Source organism: Electrophorus electricus, chromosome 13, assembly GCF_013358815.1.
Source record: "Electrophorus electricus isolate fEleEle1 chromosome 13, fEleEle1.pri, whole genome shotgun sequence".
Lineage (NCBI taxonomy): Eukaryota > Metazoa > Chordata > Actinopteri > Gymnotiformes > Gymnotidae > Electrophorus > Electrophorus electricus.
The window spans coordinates 15,410,198-15,430,197 of record NC_049547.1 but is presented as its reverse complement, the minus strand read 5'-3'; the positions used below and the strand labels follow the sequence as shown (position 1 = coordinate 15,430,197).

The following is a 20,000-nucleotide window of genomic DNA, read 5'->3' as shown; positions in this document are numbered from 1 at the left end:
AAACATTTTTCAGACACACACACGCACACGCACACACACACACAAACACACATACACACACACACACACACACACACAGACACACACAAGTCTAATCCATTAGTTAATGATTTTACTTAACTTTGTGATAAAGGCTAATTTCACATACTGATCAACTCTCATAGTCAAGCGCACAGTCCTTATTATAATTTACTTTAGCTTTATTAAATCGCTTTAAACAAACTGTTCTTAAAGGTACACTAGTTAAGGCTTTTTTTCCGATAAATAAAAAAATAATGATAATGTTATTAATAATGTTATTACAATCCTGTCTCAACGCTTGGCATTGAGGCCAAAGAGTTCAATCTTTGTTTCATCAGACCAGAGATTTTTGTTTCTCATGGTCTGAGAGTCCTTCAGGTGCCTTTTGGCAAGCTCCAAGCGGGCTGTCTTGTGCCTTTTACTGAGGAGTGGCTTCCGTCTGGCCACTCTAACATACAGGCCTGATTGGTGGAGTGCTGCAAAAACGGTTGTCCTTCTGGAAGGTTCTCCTCTCTCCACAGAGCAATGCAGAAGCACTGTCAGAGTGACCCTTGGGTTCTTGGTCACCTCCCTGACTAAGGCCCTTCTACCCCAATCACTCAGATTGGCCGGGCGGCCAGCACTAGGAAGAGTACTGGTGGTTCCAAACTTCTTCCATTTACAGATGATGGAGGCCACTGTGCTCATTGGGCCCTTCAATGCTGCAGAAATCTTTCTGTACCCTTCCCCGGATCTGTGCCTCGATACAGCCCTGTCTCGGAGGTCTACAGACAATTCCTTGGACTTCGCGGCTTGGTTTGTGCTCTGACATGTACTGTCAACTATGGGACCTTATACAGACAGGTGTGTGCCTTTCCAAATCATGTCCAATCAGCTGGATTTACCACAGGTGGACTCAAATCAAGTTGTCAAAACAACTGAAGGATGATCAGTGGAAACAGGATGCACCTGAGCTCAATTTTGAGTGTCATGGCCAAGGCTGTGAATACTTATGTACATGTGATTTTTTTGTTTTTTTATTTTTAATAAATTTGCAACAATTCCAAACAAACTTTTTCCGCTTTGTGATTATGGGGTATTATATGTAGAATTTCGAGGGAAAAAAAATTAATATAATCCATTTTGGAATAAGGCTGTCACATAACAAAATGTGGAAAAAGTGAAGCGCTGTGAATACTTTCCGGATGCACTAATATTAAAATAAAATCTGTCAACTTTTACTATACCAGATGTTTTCATAGTTGAAAAATAGTATAAATATCTTAAAATATATGTAAAAAAATAATAATCTTGTAAATATTTACACACTAAACATTTGCTTGTAATCAACAGCAGTGGTGGCCAATTCTAAGAAGGTTTTTTAAATGAAATCATCGTCCTTTAACCATCGGACCCTCCTCGCTCAGGCCCGTGGACTCATCACTAGGATCCGTTTCCCTGTATGTGGACTCATCACTAGTATCCGTTTCCCTCATCAGTGCTGCTGACTCCACAGGGCCAACAGTAATGGGAATTCAATGATACAGCACGCAACGTTAAAAACAGGACGCCAAACACGGAGCAGCCCACCGAGTCCTCTGTGCCGGTGATCGGTTTGAGCTGCAGGCAGCTGCCGCTAGACCCCATGCAGGTCTTTCTTTCACCCTCTCCCTCCCCTTTTCTCATGTTTGTATAGCTTAGTTCACAGTCATCTGCAGGTTTCCAGCGCGTAATAAAGTACTCATGGGAAATACCCACTGGAAATACCCACTGGAGACACTCAGACCTATTCAAACATCGCCAGGCTTTATACACACAAAACTTCAAAAGAAAAAAAAAAAAAGCTCTTCTAAATGAGCAGGCAGCATGCTCCTAAGCAAACAAATCAATTAAAATAAATCAAATGCCATTTTTTCCCTCTTTTTGTTTGTTTGTTTTTTAAAGGATGACTTCATGAAAGCAGATGCGGGGAAACCGCTCTTAACGGCGGTGTTTCATGCCTGAGCTGTGGAATTCCGGTGGAGGTGAGGAGCGTTTCAAAGGCGCAGCAGAGATTCCTTCAGACGCTGAGACACATCACCGTGAGTCTCGGACGCGATACAAACACTACGATAGCTCATGAGGAATCAATGCGCCGCGTCTTTACGACCAGGAGAGCTGGTCTGACTCCTGCGGCCCCGCGGGCCCCTGCGCTGAACGTTATATTGCAACTGACAGGAAAGTAATTTAATTGCAGCGTTGCCATGACGACGCTGTGTTCTGTTTGGGCCTAACTTGCCGCCAATTGCGTCCCAAGAGACTTGGAATATCATTCTTTACTAAAAATTTCCTGCTTTAAAGAAAACACTACAGATTCGTACATATGCTTGCACATGTGGCAAGAGCTTTTCACTGGCAACCTCATGCCAAACTCATTTTCGTCTCAGTGCACATATTTCTCAATGAAGTAATTACAGTGTCCAAAATCATACGTTTGACTTCTGTTTGCTTAACTGTGCATTCCTCATAGACATTAGAATTCTGAGATTACACTCTCATAAACCTCTAAATGGCTATCTTATTATGCGCTCTAATAGATAAATAAATCTGCGGCCAGACAATCTACTGTATACACACCTGCACCAAACCACCAAATCATGAAAGTGTTAGTGTGAACCACACTGCAAGATCTTTTAGAAAAAGTGACGAACAGGAAAAAGCCTCCACACGTCGCCGCACAAACAGAGCTTTCGCGAGAGGGTCTGGACGTAAACGCCAAACTTTATTTATGGCTGTTGTGCTTCTTTGGTTGATGTTGTGCAGGAAATAAAGGGAGGTGGGCTTACCAGGAGTGTGTGTGTGTGTGTGTGTGTGTGTGTCACAGCAAAGACCTCGGGCTGGCCAGAGAGCGGGAGCGCGCCGCGCACGAGAGTGGATAATTAAGCGCGCCGTTCTGTTCCGTGCAGCCCAAACACCATCTGCCTCACTAAAACATTTGTTTGTGATGCAGTCTGAGGGTGATTATCGAGATATTAATTAGCACACTTTTGGAGCATTGGAGTAAATCCACTACGTTTCAGGGAACTGATGGTGCATTATCGTCAACAGTATGAAACATATTTGTGGTAAACTGGTCGAGGGGCACCGCTAAACTTTGCCCGATAATCTGACTCTGAATCTGAGCACATCTGCATGCGACAGTGTTGCCAAAAGTAGGTTCAGCGGGAATAATTCGGATTAATGGGAATAGATCCATTTAAGACCTTTCTTTTCAAAACTCACACAGAGACCCAACACCCCACCTACCAAGTAAAGACGAATTCAAAAACTGAAACAGCTGTCTCTTGCTCTGTGTGCTCACAGAAACAAAGCTGTAGAGTTACAATGGATGCAAAATATTTAAAGAAAATGTTAAGCAAGATGGCAGTGCAGTATCTCTGCTGGTCGAGATTTTTGCTGGCGTGACATCTGCTGACTCTGAGCCCAACGCTGCTTGTCTGTAAACGCTGTCTGTATATAACACAGGGCATGACTCAGAGACTCAATCACATCCCACTTTAGGGCTTCTATATCAAGCTCTCTCCTACTGCCATTTCATCATACACAATAACAACATGCACGGTTCAGTGCCTGAACAGAAAATGTTTTCTACACAAAGGAAAGACGCAGGCTGCCCTTATTATGTGCTAAACTGCAGCCAAACTGCCATAGCACTGCTCAGCCAAAGTAGGAAAGAGTGGATCGCAGGGCTGGAGAGGGACGAGTAATGAGCTACTCACGTTAAACTGCTCTGTGTGCCGGCCGGGCCCTCAGAACGGTACACGGCAGACAACTTCACGTGCAACGAGCCACAGTGCATCGGCAGGGCATGCAACGCCTCGCACTGTGCAGCTCTTCTAACGGCTCTTCTTTGTTGGCTGCTCCTTATCAATTAAATATCTTTCAGGTGTTAACTTCACTGATTGCTTGGTGGGAAAAAGCAGAACAAACCCAAGGCCTCGTCTACGAGCTGTGAGTCGAGTGGAACAGAAAGAGGAATGCGGCGGCGTGAAACCGCCACGCTGCCGAGGGAGCCGATAGCCCGCGCATGTTTGTTTTAGGCCAGATCTCCTTACCATCCCAAATGGCTTAGTCCCGGGAGACGGAGAGAGACGCGGAGAAGGCAAACGCGCCGTGCCTGTTCCAACGCAGGTCTCGTGAAGCCTGCTGCAGACGGATCCTCCCCTTTTCTCTTTGCTATGAGGGCATTTGTTACTAATTCCACTGCCACGGTCTTCAGAACTCCGAGCAACGGGCTGAAAGAGCTCGGTGCTTCTGTGGGCAAGGGAGGAAAGGAACACTCCGGAGCCTTCTTCTGTCTGCGAGCAAGCCCCGACTCATCCAGGTTTGCCCGTGGGAATTCTGACCGAGGGCGCAAGGAGCGCGAAAACCTCTCCTTGAACAGGTGTCGCGTGTCACGCCCCAGCGAGCCACAGGCGCCTGCCCCTCTGTGTAGCTAATTTCGGGGGGGTGGGGGGGCGACACCGTAAGCCCTGTCAAATCGAACCCATGTCAGATATTTACATGGGAAAAACAAACAGAGATGAAGAGAGGCTCAAGAAGACGGTTGCTTTCCAGTCCTTTCTGGATTAAGGCGGAAAGCCTGAGGCCCCGAACGCATATAAGCTGCCTTTTGATGTGAGATGTTAAGCACATTGCTACTGCTTCGTATGTGAAAAGAAAATATGAACCGGCCTGGGCTTGTTCCCAGCTCCGAGTGGAGAGTTATGCTAATTGAAAACATGCGAGAGGGAGCGGGGCTCAAAGGTTATGTGGACCTATCCGCTCTCCGCGGAGCCGCAGCAGGTTGGCATGGCGTACTCCGTAAATCCCGAATGTAAAGAATTGACAGCACATCCAAACATCTACTCAGCACTCGAAGAGGCCCAATAACATGATCAATTGACTTTAATCACTATTTTTAAAAAAAAGGCTACATCTACCACTTCATCCCATTGGAAATGCAGCCTTTAAATAGAGTTAGGCTCTCAACATACTGTTCCCTAGTTTGTTCTCTCTCTCTCTCTCTCTCTCTCTCTCTCTCTCTCTTTCTCTGCATGCAGAATCGGAATGCTTAAAGCCACGCACTGAGTAAGAGTTTTCACAGTCTAACAGGGTTATTGTAGCCTGATGCTTGCAAAGACGACTCACGAGCTCCTCTTTTGATGAATCCCCACCACAGTATATAATCAACCCAGAAACTTTGCCTACACTATGCGTCCAATAGCGATCAGCCCTGGCTCTGGGAACAGTGGCTTTGCTCTCTCTGAACACAGCCAAAAGAAAGGCACTCGCGGGCACGACCGCATTCGCGTCTTGCTTCTGTAACCGGCTTGAAAGGCACAGGTTCCCGTGTAGTCGACAGAAGTCATGCGGTGAAGCGGAGCTTCTCAGGCCAGCTCTGCACTGAGGCGGTGGTAGCTCGGAGCTGAGAGGGTAACTCTCCAGATCGTAGATAGGGCCGCCGGCCCTCGGCGGGTAATGGTGGGCGTGTGTGTGTGTGTGTGTGTTCGGGGAGGGGGGGGGTGCGAGCCTGCCGATGTAGGAGGTGCGTGGAGAAGGCAGCTGAAGTGAAACCCAGCCGGGCCCTGAACGAGGCTCCGTGGGGGCTGTGGCGAGGGTGCACTCTCTGCACTGTGAATCATAAAGATAATGGATTGAGTATCTGTGCTTTTACATTACCTTATGGCACTAGGCACCAAATTTACTCAGTGTGTGCTTTTTCTCCCAATTCTGAGGGTAAAAAAAAACAAAACAACAGAAACTAAAAAGCAGTAATATGCTTTTAGGTTGCTTATTGATTGCACTTGACATTACGTCAGAGCCATGATCGAATTACATATAGATTGAACTGCAATATGGTCAGCAAATAAAACCTCATTGTTTGTGTCTAACTGCTGAAATCCTAAAGCAAGACTTCACCCAGAAGCAGACTTCACCCGATGGGATGAAGTGGAACACGTAGCTGCGTTCATCGGTCCTACATGAATGATGAAGGACCTTAAGCATAATGCCAACTGACACCTAAGAGCTTTCACGCATTATTAGTCATGTTAGCATTTTCGAGAGGCTTAAACCTTTACCACATGACCATGTGACTGCAGGACAAACAAATGACACCGTACCCCTTATGGCAATTTGCACAACAACAAACATGTTAATAATGCCTCTAATCACTACCCTACTAGCCTATTAGTACACAAAGCTGTCGTGGATTAATATGAGGGGATCCGGCAAATGGTGGTTTATCGTGCTTAGTAAGCAGATCACACTGAGAGGTGCACCTAGGAACCGAGGGTGCATTTCTGCTGAGACAAAGTCCTGATAAATGTCTGGAACTGACTATATTTCCTCTTTAGACATCATTAGGTGGGATTATGGCTATTTTGCACAGCCCGAGATGACGGTGGTCATCCCTGCTCTATTCTCTGCTCGCTGTTGCCTAGGAGGAGATGTGCAGCCTAGCTGCCACGGCAACGGCGTCGCCGCAGCTACGCGAAGGCGCATGGGCGTCTGTTTCCGTGGCAACAGCGGCAGTTAGGTCAGAGTGACGCGCTCTGTAAATTCTTTCACTCGCGAACCCCAGGGGACCACCATCGTTCGTCTTCATTGCTGGTGCTCCAACGTTTTATTAAGAATATTATTTTTTGCACCAAGGCTTGAGTTATTAATCTCCATGTTCTTTTTTCTCCCTCTCCTTTCCTTGTTCTCACTCTGCCGTCATTTACTGGAAGCGAGGGGAGGTAAAAATGTGAGAGGAGCCTTTAAATAGACTCCGGAGCAGCGCTGGGGCGCGCACCTGCACGTTTGGTCCTTGGAGGCCAAATGCGAAATGTGTCCCATCTCCTCATCTCCTCCCTCACTGCGGCAGCCGATCCCATCCCCGAAGCCGAGCGCCGGGGTCAAAGGTAAGGGTGCGCTCTCTGGAAAGGACACCTGACCTCCCCGTGCCACTCAGACGGTCCCCCTCCCCGGCCAAGATAAGCATCCGCTGTACCGCGCTGTCGGGCCCAGAGACATAACTGCTCCAGCGGGCCGCGCTTCAGCACACACAGAGCGTGGTAAAGGGGAGATTCTGGGCTGAAGGCCGTTTCACGGGGCCGTTTGTGTATAATGAGCTTCGGTGAACGCAGTGAGTCTTTATTATCCTGTTGGTCAAATACGACTAACCTCCACAGGGTGCCAGAGCTCTGGGCTCCTCCACTGGTTCTTAGGACGTGAACAAGCGGGACAACGTTGACACACACACACACACACTCACACACACACACACACACACACACACACACACACACACACACACACACACACACACAGGGACAATGGATTCAAAATAGGAAGAGAGACCCTGGCCCTTATTCCCACACATACGCACGCGCCTCCGCGCACGCTTGCTGCTTGCCGGTCCTGTTCTCTCCCGATTCTGGTTTATGTCCTTGCCGTAAACAGGCTCTCTAACTCGGAGATTGATTCGGAGACCGGCTCTAACATTTCACTGAAGGTCAGTGAACATGGGGGGACGGGGAGGCCGACAGCTTCGTCACTAAAGTAGAAACCGTTCTCCTCTCCATGAATGCCACTGCTCGGCTAGCGCCCGGGCTAATACGGCCAGCCAGGCTAATACGGCCAGCCAGGCTACGCATGACAGAGGAAACAAATGGAATCCCAGCTAACGTGTGACATCCAGGAGCGGGTCTAAGCTTCCAGGAGATGGGACAGTCTTCTGGCATTTCTGCTTACTGTGTCCAAAAATTAAAAAACAAAACCAAAAAAGAAACCCAACCCCCCCCCCCGACATACACACACACACACACACACACACACATGCACAAACAAAAATTGCATATGGTAGGACAAGCTCTCCAGGTAACCCTGACTCGGAGCGGTTGCGTGATTGAACAAGTTCCTACTCTTGTGTGCATGGGTTCAGGGCCTGGGAAGTGCACCCAGGAGACAGCAAATTGAATTTGGCTGCGTATCAGTGGCAGGGGAAACGAAGTTAGGAGCTGAATCCATCGCCCCGCTGCCTCGAGGGAGAAGGGCACTTCATGAGCATTAAGACACTGCTGCGTGCTCCATTCATTTGACGGCCCCTGTTGCGGCCAGAGAGACGCCGAGGACACGCGTGCGTTAGAGGAATGTCTGGAGGAGTGAGCTTCGGACGTTCCTGCAGACTTCCGCGTCTGGTCTTCTACTCACCCGGTGCTCGCGTTAGTAAACGGTTAGTCGGGACGTCGGCGCAGCACTGGACAATAATACGTGAGAGAGAGAGAGAGAGAGAGAGAGAGAGAGAGAGAGAGAGAGAGAGAGAGAGAGAGAGAGAGAGAGAGAAAGAGAGGTTTGAAAGTAACTGCGCCAGGCCTGGAGCACAAGCACTAAGGGCTCTATATATATATATAATATAGTTAAACACAATGGCAGGGCTGCTTCATTGATCTGATGCCATCACACAGAGCAACATCCTGAGACTTGAACACGGTGGTGAGGAGGTTCCTGCAGAGAAAGGTGGTACAGAGAGCAAAAAGAGTAAAACAGAGAAAGAGGAGGAGAAGAGACACAACGATAGAGAGGGAAAGTGATTGATGGGAGGAATGGAGGGAGGGAGAGAGAGAGAGAGCTGGAGCACTGCGGGGAGTGGAGCTGATTGACTGCTCAGCTCAGACGCAGAAATCCTGCTTAGATGAGGTTGTGAAGTAAAGTCTTAATCTCTAATCAGTGTGGCTGGATCAGTAGTGCTCATTCATGCACCGCTGATAATGTCACCCCCTGTTCCACTGTATCTACTGCACAGCACACAGCAAGGCCCTCTTTCCTCTACTCATCACACACACACACACACACACACACACACACACACACACACACGCACGCACGCACGCACGCATGCACACTTTCTCACTCTCAGGTGCTAAATCCATACACGTGCACGTAACTAAGGCAGGTGTCAGGGGTCAGCCTTCAAGGGCTGACCAAGTCGTTCAACAGCCATTTGCACTACAGAACATGTGGTGTTGTCACTAAACAAATCTCACGGTCCAAATTCCAGTAAAGGCCAGCGGTGGGTGTGTGTGGGGGGGTGGATGTGTGGGGGCAGACGGCTTAAAGCACAGAGCCGGGTGACCTCGTTTTTCCAGCGCAGAGCCGGAGTGATGACAGCAGAAGAGAAAATATCGTCCTCGCGGTGAATGCAAGAGACATCATTAAGCAGGTCCACTCATTCATCCAGCGCACCTTTCAAGTGGGGTACTCCCAACACCTATTCAGCCCACAGAGACAACAGACAGCCCATTATAGCCTAAATGAGATTTGATTGAGAGGTCATTTTTTAGTGAGGAAGTGTGTGCGCGTGTACGTGCTGACATGAGAGGTCAGGTTCTAAGTGCCTGAATGATATGAGCTCGGAATGTAAACCGGCGTCTGTGGGCTGAGCTTTTCAACAGCCGAGAGGACGCAGCATTTAACGAGGAGAGCAAAACAGCTGCTCACTGTATCACACCATTTAGGAAATGAAATCACACAAACACACGCACGCACGCACACACGCACATACACACACACACACACACACACACACACACACACACAAACACGATGCTCACATGCTGCTGATGTTGCCACAGCATAATTAAAATGTTATTCATTGCTTTTGATTTGCAGTTAAGGTTAAATGGTTGCCAATTAGTTATTCCAAAACTGAATGGCACATATGCAAAGGTGAACACAATTAAACTGTAAATACTTGTGTCAACAGTTTTCACATGCAAATGACATGCAAATGACGCGTCGCAGGCGGCAGACGTCCTGGCGCTAGCCACGGTGGAAATGCCACTGAACTTTGCTAATAATTGAGAGAATCCAGGCACCCTGAGCGTGCTAGTATATGCAGAAATTACTCGGGGGGGGGGGGGGGGGGGGGGGGGGGGGGGCTACTGGCCATAATTTGACCAGGCTCTGTCGAGCATTGCCTGTTTCAGCAGTTCTGCTGGAGCCTTGTGTCTGCAGGTTCCACCGAACAGATCACGCTGTACTGCAGCAAGCAGCGCATTTCAAAGGCGCACGAGAGGAGGGAACTGTGTGAGCTATGACGGAATGACCGCTGTGTGTCCCGTGACGCCTAAGGTGATCAGCTGTCCTGGAATAAAGGTCGCGTGGTGTTGGGTCATGGCGTAGCAGGTCCCTTCCCTTCACAACGACCTCGTGGTCCAGAGGGAGAGCGCGGAAAGGTGAAGGACGGCTAAGAGGGACGGCTGAGGGTGGAGGTCACCCGTCGGCCATGGGGTTGGGTAGGGGGAGGGGCTTCCCTGTGCACTGTGGCCCTCTGAGACCCCCCTCGACTCCGGTGTCAAAGTCACAGGAGCACAGGGGCCCAGAGGGCCCACGAAACCCGATGGAAAGGACACAGTTTACTAACAGGACAGCACCACGCAGACACTAAACCCATCCCCTCCCATCCGCTAACACATACACACACACTTTACTTAAGGTCAGTCTAATCTGTGCTTGTCAGGTGTTTACACCTTCCGTCAGGAGGCTGTAGGGAGGCATCGTTGGCACACAATCCGACAATCCTCCTCTGACACTGTTACCTAGCAACTGTAAAGCTTGGGGTCTCCAGCTGATGGCCAAGAAACTGCAGCTGGGGAGTATTTATCATCTCTGACTACTTTTATTTGATCTGGACAAATTAACTAGCCTGAAGCCGAACTGGCCTTAAACACTCTCTCTCTCTCGCTCTCTCTCTCTCTCTCTCTCTCTCTCTCTCTCTCTCGCTCTCTCTCTCTCTCTCTCTCTCTCTCGCTCTCTCTCTCTCTCTCTCTCTCTCTCTCTATCTATCTATCTATCTATCTATCTATCTATCACTCTCTCCCTCTGTCTCACACACACCGTGTGTGACATGAATCAGAGTCTGGAGATGAAGGGCAAAGTCAGTGTTAAGGGGGTGAGACACATTACTTTCTGGAGCCTCCCAGTAGCACGGTTCATGATTCCCCCTCTGAATTCTACCCTTCTCTCTCTCTCTCTCTCTGTCTCTCTCGCTCAGCCAGTGTTCTATAGGCTGGTGACTTCTCTGGAATTGCCTGTACTTGGCAGCCGCTCTCGCGCTCCAGTCAGGGCTGATTTGGAGGGACTGAGAGCTTGGTCTTGGCGCAGAGAGATGAGCTGTTGGGAGACTAATTGCAGACTGTAATCTGCCCTGATTACTGGGAGAGGAGCGGGCAGGTGTGTGCACACACACTTCAGCCCCGTCTGACACAGCTGCAGCCTGACCGCGCGCCAGACAAAGGCACGAAACACACTCTCACACACACACACACACACACACACACACATACACGCACGCAACGCACGCGCACACCCATCAGTGAGCAATCCTGGTCTAGATCCACCTGTAATTAGTGACCAATCTTGCTGCCTGCCGTTGCCGTACGTTTACATCCCAACAAGTTTTCATCGTAGCAACCTTCCCAAGAGCGCCATTTGCAACGAAGTCCTAATAGGGCAGTGAGTGACAAACAGTTTAGGATTTATGGAGGCCCACTCGGGCACAGCATACATCTTGTTTAGATTTCTGCGGTGTTGTTTAGGGCGGAGAGAGAACGTGCTCGGGAACGCCGGGCTTGCTGCTAGAGTCAGCAAGATGTAAAGGGAGCGCATCGAGCTATCACGGGGCTCCCTCCCAACTCACAGCTGACACGGCCAATTAGAAGTGCAGTTAATATCGCCGACGCACGCGCCGACACACGCACACACACACGCATGAACGCATGCACACACATGAACGCACACACACGCACACATGCATGCACACACACGCGCGTGCACACACACACGCCTGCATGCACACTTATACACACGCACACACAACTGCACTTTGTCCAACCCGTCACTCTAAATTACTAACACCAAAAAAATGTAGAAAACAATAAGTTCTATGACGGCCCAGGGAGATGCAGGGAGCGAGTCTCCACAACCTTGAGGTAAAACTGTGTCGCCACTAGCAACGGATATTATCAGGATAACCATCCCCAGAGTCCAGCCGGGCTATTCGGGGTTCACAGCAAGAAGGGGGGCGTGGGTGGGGGGGGGGGGGGGGGGACCGCACACGGCGCAGGAAACCGTCCGCCACTGATAGCTGGCCTCCTCCGCTGCACTTAATCTTTGTGTCAGATGACAATTTATTCATGTCATTCCATTACCTCACCATAAACTGTCCCCCAGTGCAACGCCGCGCTGCTAATCAGTTCCGGCGCAAAAACCAAAATTACATTTCCAATTGAATCGGTTTCAGGATGCGGGGGAAAAAAAACAAAAAACACCAAGCGGCCTTGGGGACGGGCCGTCCGGCCGCAGCTGAGAAGGCCTCTCCTGATAATCGAGTTCAAATAATACAAGCGCACAAGGGACAGCTTGCAGGGGCACGCCCCACAGAAGGAGTGTGTTTGGAGAGCGAGAGCACACAGCGCTCGGCCCGCCTCCCTACCAATCTCCTAATCCTACACTCCTACAGTCCTTTATTCCGTTCATCTTAACCAAACACCGCGGGAAGGCAGACTGCCACAGGCCCAGAGTTCACTTGTGTTGATAACGCCATGGCAACGGCGAGGGGCAGCGCGGCATAGCTGCGCTCCTGTCGGAATGCTGCCGCAACAAGACCTGTTCGGCATTGCCTGGTCACAGGGACGTTCACAGGTCAAGCTAAGGATGAAGCCAGTAACCGTGCACCCCGGCGCCACCATGGGTGGAATGGAGGGGGGGCGGATTAGGGGAGGGGGGTCGGTTTTAGAGCGACTTGGCAGTTCGGTGTGGTGCAGGACAGCAGAGGGGACTCAATTTGTCGTCTGCGCATCTTTGAAAGTGAGACGCACTAGTCAGCTCCGACACACACCACGCCTGCACAACAGACAACAGCATTAGCACCCCCGCCCTCTGGCCCCCGCACGGCTGCGCAGGCATCGCCAGGACCGGGCAAATCAGCAATTAGCGAGGACGGGCGTGAAATGCTCGCTCTCCCCCTGATGCTCCTGTCAAGCTCACCTTGCGTGCGGTGACGCGGTAGAAGAGTTTGAAGGGAGAACTGTCTCGGAATAACAGGTTCGTTAGCAGGATTTCAAAGTCACTCTGTCCTCTGATAAAAGCCCACTTGACAGGCAGCGGGGAGAGGAGGCCAGCTGGAGCAGCGATACGGCCCTGATCACGCCCTCCACCTTTACCAAGGTGTTGGTGCACTGACGCTCAGAAAAAGAGCAAGCTTGCAGGTGGAGGATGGGCTGCTGAGACAGAAAGACAACAACAGAACCACAGGACAACAGAACCACAGAACAACAGAACCACAGAACAATAGGACAACAGAACCACAGGACAACAGAACCACAGAACAATAGGACAACAGAACAATAGGACAACAGAACCACAGAACAATAGGACAACAGAACCACAGAACCACAGGACAACAGAATCACAGAACTACAGGACAACAGAATCACAGAACCACAGGACAACAGAACCACAGAACCAAAGAACCACAGAACCAAAGAACAACAGAACCACAGAACCACAGGACAACAGAACCACAGGACAACAGAACCACAGAACCAGGACTGACAACCAGGCAGCTTCCACATCCTACTTTATATCACTGGGGGGGTTAACAAATATATTGTAACCTTATATGTAATATAACAACATTCTAAGCCTAACATTAAACCTAACTCTGATATTAAACTAAAACTGAAGATAAATGTTTTTGCTCCTTTAGTTACACACTACCACTACACACACACAGCACACTACTATAGACACTACACACTACCACTACACACATTACACACCACCATTACACACACACACTGCATGCCACCACTCCTTGCACACTACCACTACATACACACAGCACACTACTATAGACACTACCACTACACACATTACACATCACCACTACTCTCACACTGCACACTACCACTACATACACACTACACATCACCATTACACACACACTGCACACTACCACTACACACATTACACATCACCACTACTCTCACACTGCACACTACCACTACATACACACTACACATCACCATTACACACACACTGCACACTACCACTACACACATTACACATCACCACTACTCTCACACTGCACACTACCACTACATACACACTACACATCACCATTACACGCACACTGCACACTACCACTACACACATTACACATCACCACTACTCTCACACTGCACACTACCACTACATACACACTACACATCACCATTACACACACACTGCACACTACCACTACACACATTACACATCACCACTACTCTCACACTGCACACTACCACTACATACACTACACATCACCATTACACACACACTGCACACTACCACTACACACATTACACATCACCACTACTCTCACACTGCACACTACCACTACATACACACTACACATCACCATTACACACACACTGCACACTACCACTACATACACTACACATCACCATTACACACACACTGCACACTACCACTACATACACTACACATCACCATTACACACACACTGCACACTACCACTACATACACTACACATCACCATTACACTCACACTGCACACTACTACATACACACTACACATCACCACTACACTCACACTGCACACTACCACTACATACACACTACACATCACCATTACACGCACACTGCACACTACCACTACATACACACTATACATCACCACTACACTCACTGCACACTACCACTACATACACACTACACATCACCATTACACACACACTGCACACTACCACTACATACACTACACATCACCATTACACACACACTGCACACTACCACTACACACATTACACATCACCACTACTCTCACACTGCACACTACCACTACATACACACTACACATCACCATTACACACACACTGCACACTACCACTACATACACTACACATCACCATTACACACACACTGCACACTACCACTACACACATTACACATCACCACTACTCTCACACTGCACACTACCACTACATACACTACACATCACCATTACACACACACTGCACACTACCACTACATACACTACACATCACCATTACACACACACTGCACACTACCACTACATACACTACACATCACCATTACACACACACTGCACACTACCACTACACACATTACACATCACCACTACTCTCACACTGCACACTACCACTACATACACACTACACATCACCATTACACACACACTGCACACTACCACTACATACACTACACATCACCATTACACACACACTGCACACTACCACTACATACACTACACATCACCATTACACACACACTGCACACTACTACATACACACTACACATCACCATTACACACACACTGCACACTACTACATACACACTACACATCACCACTACACTCACACTGCACACTACCACTACATACACTACACATCACCATTACACACACACTGCACACTACCACTACATACACACTACACATCACCATTACACGCACACTGCACACTACCACTACATACACTACACATCACCATTACACACACACTGCACACTACTACATACACACTACACATCACCACTACACTCACACTGCACACTACCACTACATACACACTACACATCACCATTACACGCACACTGCACACTACCACTACATACACACTATACATCACCACTACACTCACTGCACACTACCACTACATACACACTACACATCACCACTACACTCACACTGCACACTACCACTACATACACTACACATCACCACTACACTCACACTGCACACTACCACTACATACACACTACACATCACCACTACACTCACACTGCACACTACCACTACATACACACTACACATCACCATTACACGCACACTGCACACTAACACTACACACACTACTACAAACATACTACCATTACACAAACACTGCTACACAATACCCCTATATACACTACACACACAAACTACCCCTACCACCACACACACACTACTATCCAATACCTCTACATACACAATACCACTACACATACACCACACACTATCAAATCAGAGGAGCGACATGCATGCGATCGTGGTCCACTCATCCTGCTGGACTCCACGCTTCCCGTTATGCTTCATCTGGTCCGTCGGCGCCAAAGCCAGCTTGTTGGCAAGAGGAGGGCCGGTAGCCAAGCCCCCCCCCCCCCCCATGAGCCCTTCTTCCAGGGGGCCGCCACCCGCCGACGTGCCAGGCCGAATGAACGGCCCTGGAGCGAGCGATGGGGTGGGGGGGGTGCGAGTGACGCGGGGGGGCTGAGCTGAAGGAGGCCGAACGGAAGAGGAGTGATCGAGGGCTGAGGAGACCGCACTTCACCAGCCGAAGGGTGCAGAAACCCAGGCTGCTCGCAGGCGCGCTAGCATGCTGAGCCGCGCCAGGATCAATTTGCACATTAAAAGCCGAAAATGTAGCGCAGCTTTGAGGACGCCACCAGCAAGAACTTCCACTTTCTAAATAAATAAAGACGACTGACAAAAAAAAATTCCAGTGTTGAATGTGATAAGACATAACGTTTCTAAGCAAGGTCCTTGAGCAGTAAATCAATGCAGCATCAGGCCTGGATTTGAACAATGCTCTGAACATGTTTTGACACTGAGAAATGTCAGTCAGTCCCTGAATGTGCATACTCCCCATGGCTCATGTGGAGGCTCAGAGCTGGTGTGTGTGTGTGTGTGTGTGTGTGTGTGTGTGGCTGAAAGAGAACAAGACTGAAAGAAACAGACACTCTGAGAGAGAAGGAGAGGGAGACTGAGAGAGCAAAAGATAGAGAGGGAGTAGAGAAAGAGTGGAACAGCAATTGAGTGGGAGAGAGAGAGAGAGAGAGAGCGAGAGAGCAATGCATGGCACAGTACTTGAAGTGGAGCAAAGAACCATTTACACAGGAGAGTGGCCCTGTGCCGGGGAGACCTGTAAAATATAGTTGTTTATATACTCGACAGTGGGGCTGTCTCCTCTCTGACAGGAAAAAAATGAAAGCAATATCAATGAAATATGACACTGATGATGGGCCGAGAGAGGAAATGGAAATGACCCGCATCTCCCTGGCCTTCCCGAACAAGACAGAGGCGGCGAGGACGTGCCTGAGCGGAATCTGGAGTCGCTTTCCACTTGTCAGGATGCTGAAGCAGCCCGGACGCTGGTTCTGCTGGGAGATCGCTCAAAAGCGCAGCAGCCTGGGCAGGTCTGCGCGGGCAGGGGCGTTGGTCAACACCCTCGGTGAGCTCCGTGCTGCCCGCTAACGCGCGCTCAATTGACGAGTCCTTTCAGCAAAAATGCTCTGTAGGAAAGGCAAATCTCTTCTCCCTGGATGACCGAAAGCTGACAAGTCGTATCATGTTGTGTCGTGTCGTGTGTGTGTATGTGTGTGTGTGTGTGTCCATGTGCAGAAGTCCCTTGCTGTGAGCAGTGTCTGCACTGCCAGACCTCCAATTGTCCTTGATATCCCCAGCATGGAGGACAATATGATCAGAGTGAACAATGCCTCCCCGTAACAACACTGGGCCACCATTTCTCCACCAAACTCTGTCCCTGCGCGCGCACACACACACACACACACACACACACACACACACACACGTCTCAATACTATCACACCCTTCCTGCTGCTTTTACCCGGGACTTGCTGATGTTTCAGAAGGGATCTGGCCTGGGCTAGCTCACAAAGTCATGTGGCTAGTTTTCAAAAACCCAAGCAAGGGCTTCTACCAAGCCAGCAACACAGGGCTTCTACCAAACGTGTGTAACAAGGCTTCTACCAAACATGTGCCAGAGTGCTTCTACCAAACAGACGACACCGAGCTTCTACCAAGTGGACGACATAGGGGTTCTACCAAACACATCCTACATGCCGGCTGAGCTCAACTGACCCCAGTTGTCAGCCGGCAGCACAAAAGTAGCACGCTAGCGTGTGTTTACGTGCTGGTCTGTCTGGACACGTGGCCAGAGACCCTAGTTTTTCCTCATCTGGAGCCACAAGTGTCTTCATCGTGTATGAAGTTAAAGTTTTTCCACCTTGTGCTGTCAAGAAGCCGATGAGAGCGACAGGGAGAGAGAAAGAGAGAGAGTGGTGGAGAGAGACAGAGAGAGAACATGGACAGAGAAGTCAACAAGGCAGAAAGCATACTGGGGGTGAAATAGAGACAGAGAGAGAGAGAAAGAGAAAGAGGAGAGCGAGGCAAGAAAGGAGAAAAGAAACAGGGTAGGGCTGCTTAAATTCAGCTGAATAGAGTTAAGTGTGGATTACAGAGAGACAAGCGCGCTGGGCTGACGGCACGGCACAGCTCTGTGTGTAGTGGTGGGTATAAGGCACCAGCAGAGGCAGAGCACCGCTAGGCAGTTAATGGGTCTCCCAGAGGCAAGGCAGTCAAGGGTCTATCATTCATTAGTCTGCCTCCATCATCACACGCATTCCAGACACTTAATCGCAAGGACGGAAAAGGGAAGAAAAAAAAAAAAACTAGCTTGAAGGTCACAGAGGTGGAGAGTGAGGTGGAGAAGATGGATAGAGAGAGAGAGAGAGAGAGAGAGAGAGAGAGAGAGAGGGGAGAGATGCGTGGCCTCGTTTTGATGGAGGACGTGACGCCGTGCCTTCAGTCGCACGTGGCGGAGAGCACCGTCGCTTGGGATCTTGTCACCAGCGAAGGCTTGGCGAGTCATATCTGGTGGGGGTGTCCAATCAGCACGCTCTGCTGCTTTCTCATGCTGCCATAGTGGAATGGCGGAGGGAGTGGTGTCACCGCGAGAGTGCTGGAGAGCCACTGAAGGTGGCAGGCCTGCCTCCTCGTTGTCATTTCTCCCGTCAGGTGTGTTCACACTTTTTCTGTCTCGCCCCCCAACACCACCACTCTGATTTGGTCTGCTGGTTAATGTTTCTGGGGGCGTCTGCTGTTACAAGATCCCCGGCTAGACAAAGCAGCTGAGGCAGGCTGCAGCGAGCTCTCACACTCCGCTGCCCCAAAATAAAAAGTGTTTTGACCCCCCCCGCGCGTCTGCTTTTCTGCCCTCCACTGTGACGGACTCCCCGGTATGCCCAAAACCCCAGCCGGCCATCCCTGCCTGCCTGCATAATGCCTCGCGCTCCTGGGCCCAGCCGGCCACGCTGGGAAAACCCTGAAAGGCCCCACTGCCAAGCGGTGCATACATCAGGCGGACGGGTGGCTCGGGGCCCCCGGAAAAGGAGGCGCGCCGCACCGCGACCGTAAGCAGGCGTGCTTGGGGCGGATCAGGCCGCGCTGACAAGCGTATCCGCCGCATAATATCCACTCTCTGCCCGGGCATTTGTGTGGCATTTACATAATAAAGCGGGTGTAAGGGATGGTGGTATAAGCCAATGCACACGGCCTGCCGGAGGTCGGCGGTCGGAGCCGGAACGGCGCGCAGCACTCCAGCAGAGCGAAGCCTGGGAAAGCTTGTTCCCTGAGCCGCTGTCAGGCAAAACTACCGATCTCCACGACGATCTCACACCGATAGGCCCCTCCCCATTTAACGCAGCTCTCTAATCAGTGGCGAGCCCCTTCACCCCCAACACGGCCCCCTCTCTGCCTACGCGGCTGACCCTGGAGCGTGCGAGCCAGAGACCTTGGAGCGCTCTTGGGCTGGGGGCCTCCTGTTTTACGGGCTTGCACAGCACTACCGAAATCAATTAACTCGCAGTCGCTGGTATCAGCATTGCACGTGGTCTCCCATTACCTCAGCGCACAGAAATAACCCCTCCAGCAGCAGTGGACAGGGTGAGCACAGCCTCAGCACACGCGAAAGAACACACACACACACACACACCTGGAGCCTTTTGGCACAGGTTACTGCCTTAAGTCATGGTAAAAGCCTCCAGCCAGACGCTTCAGCTACATGTGTCTGCACTGAAACACCCCCTCCCCACCCTGCCCCAAGTTACCTCAGAGTTTAAAACATACACAA

General features: G+C 49.9%; 1 protein-coding gene across 1 annotated transcript in view; it reads right to left on the bottom strand.

Moving 5' to 3' along the window:
- The window catches only part of foxn3 (forkhead box N3), a 56,161-nt gene that overhangs the window by 33,733 nt on the left and 2,428 nt on the right, over positions 1-20,000 (bottom strand). The window lies entirely within an intron of this gene.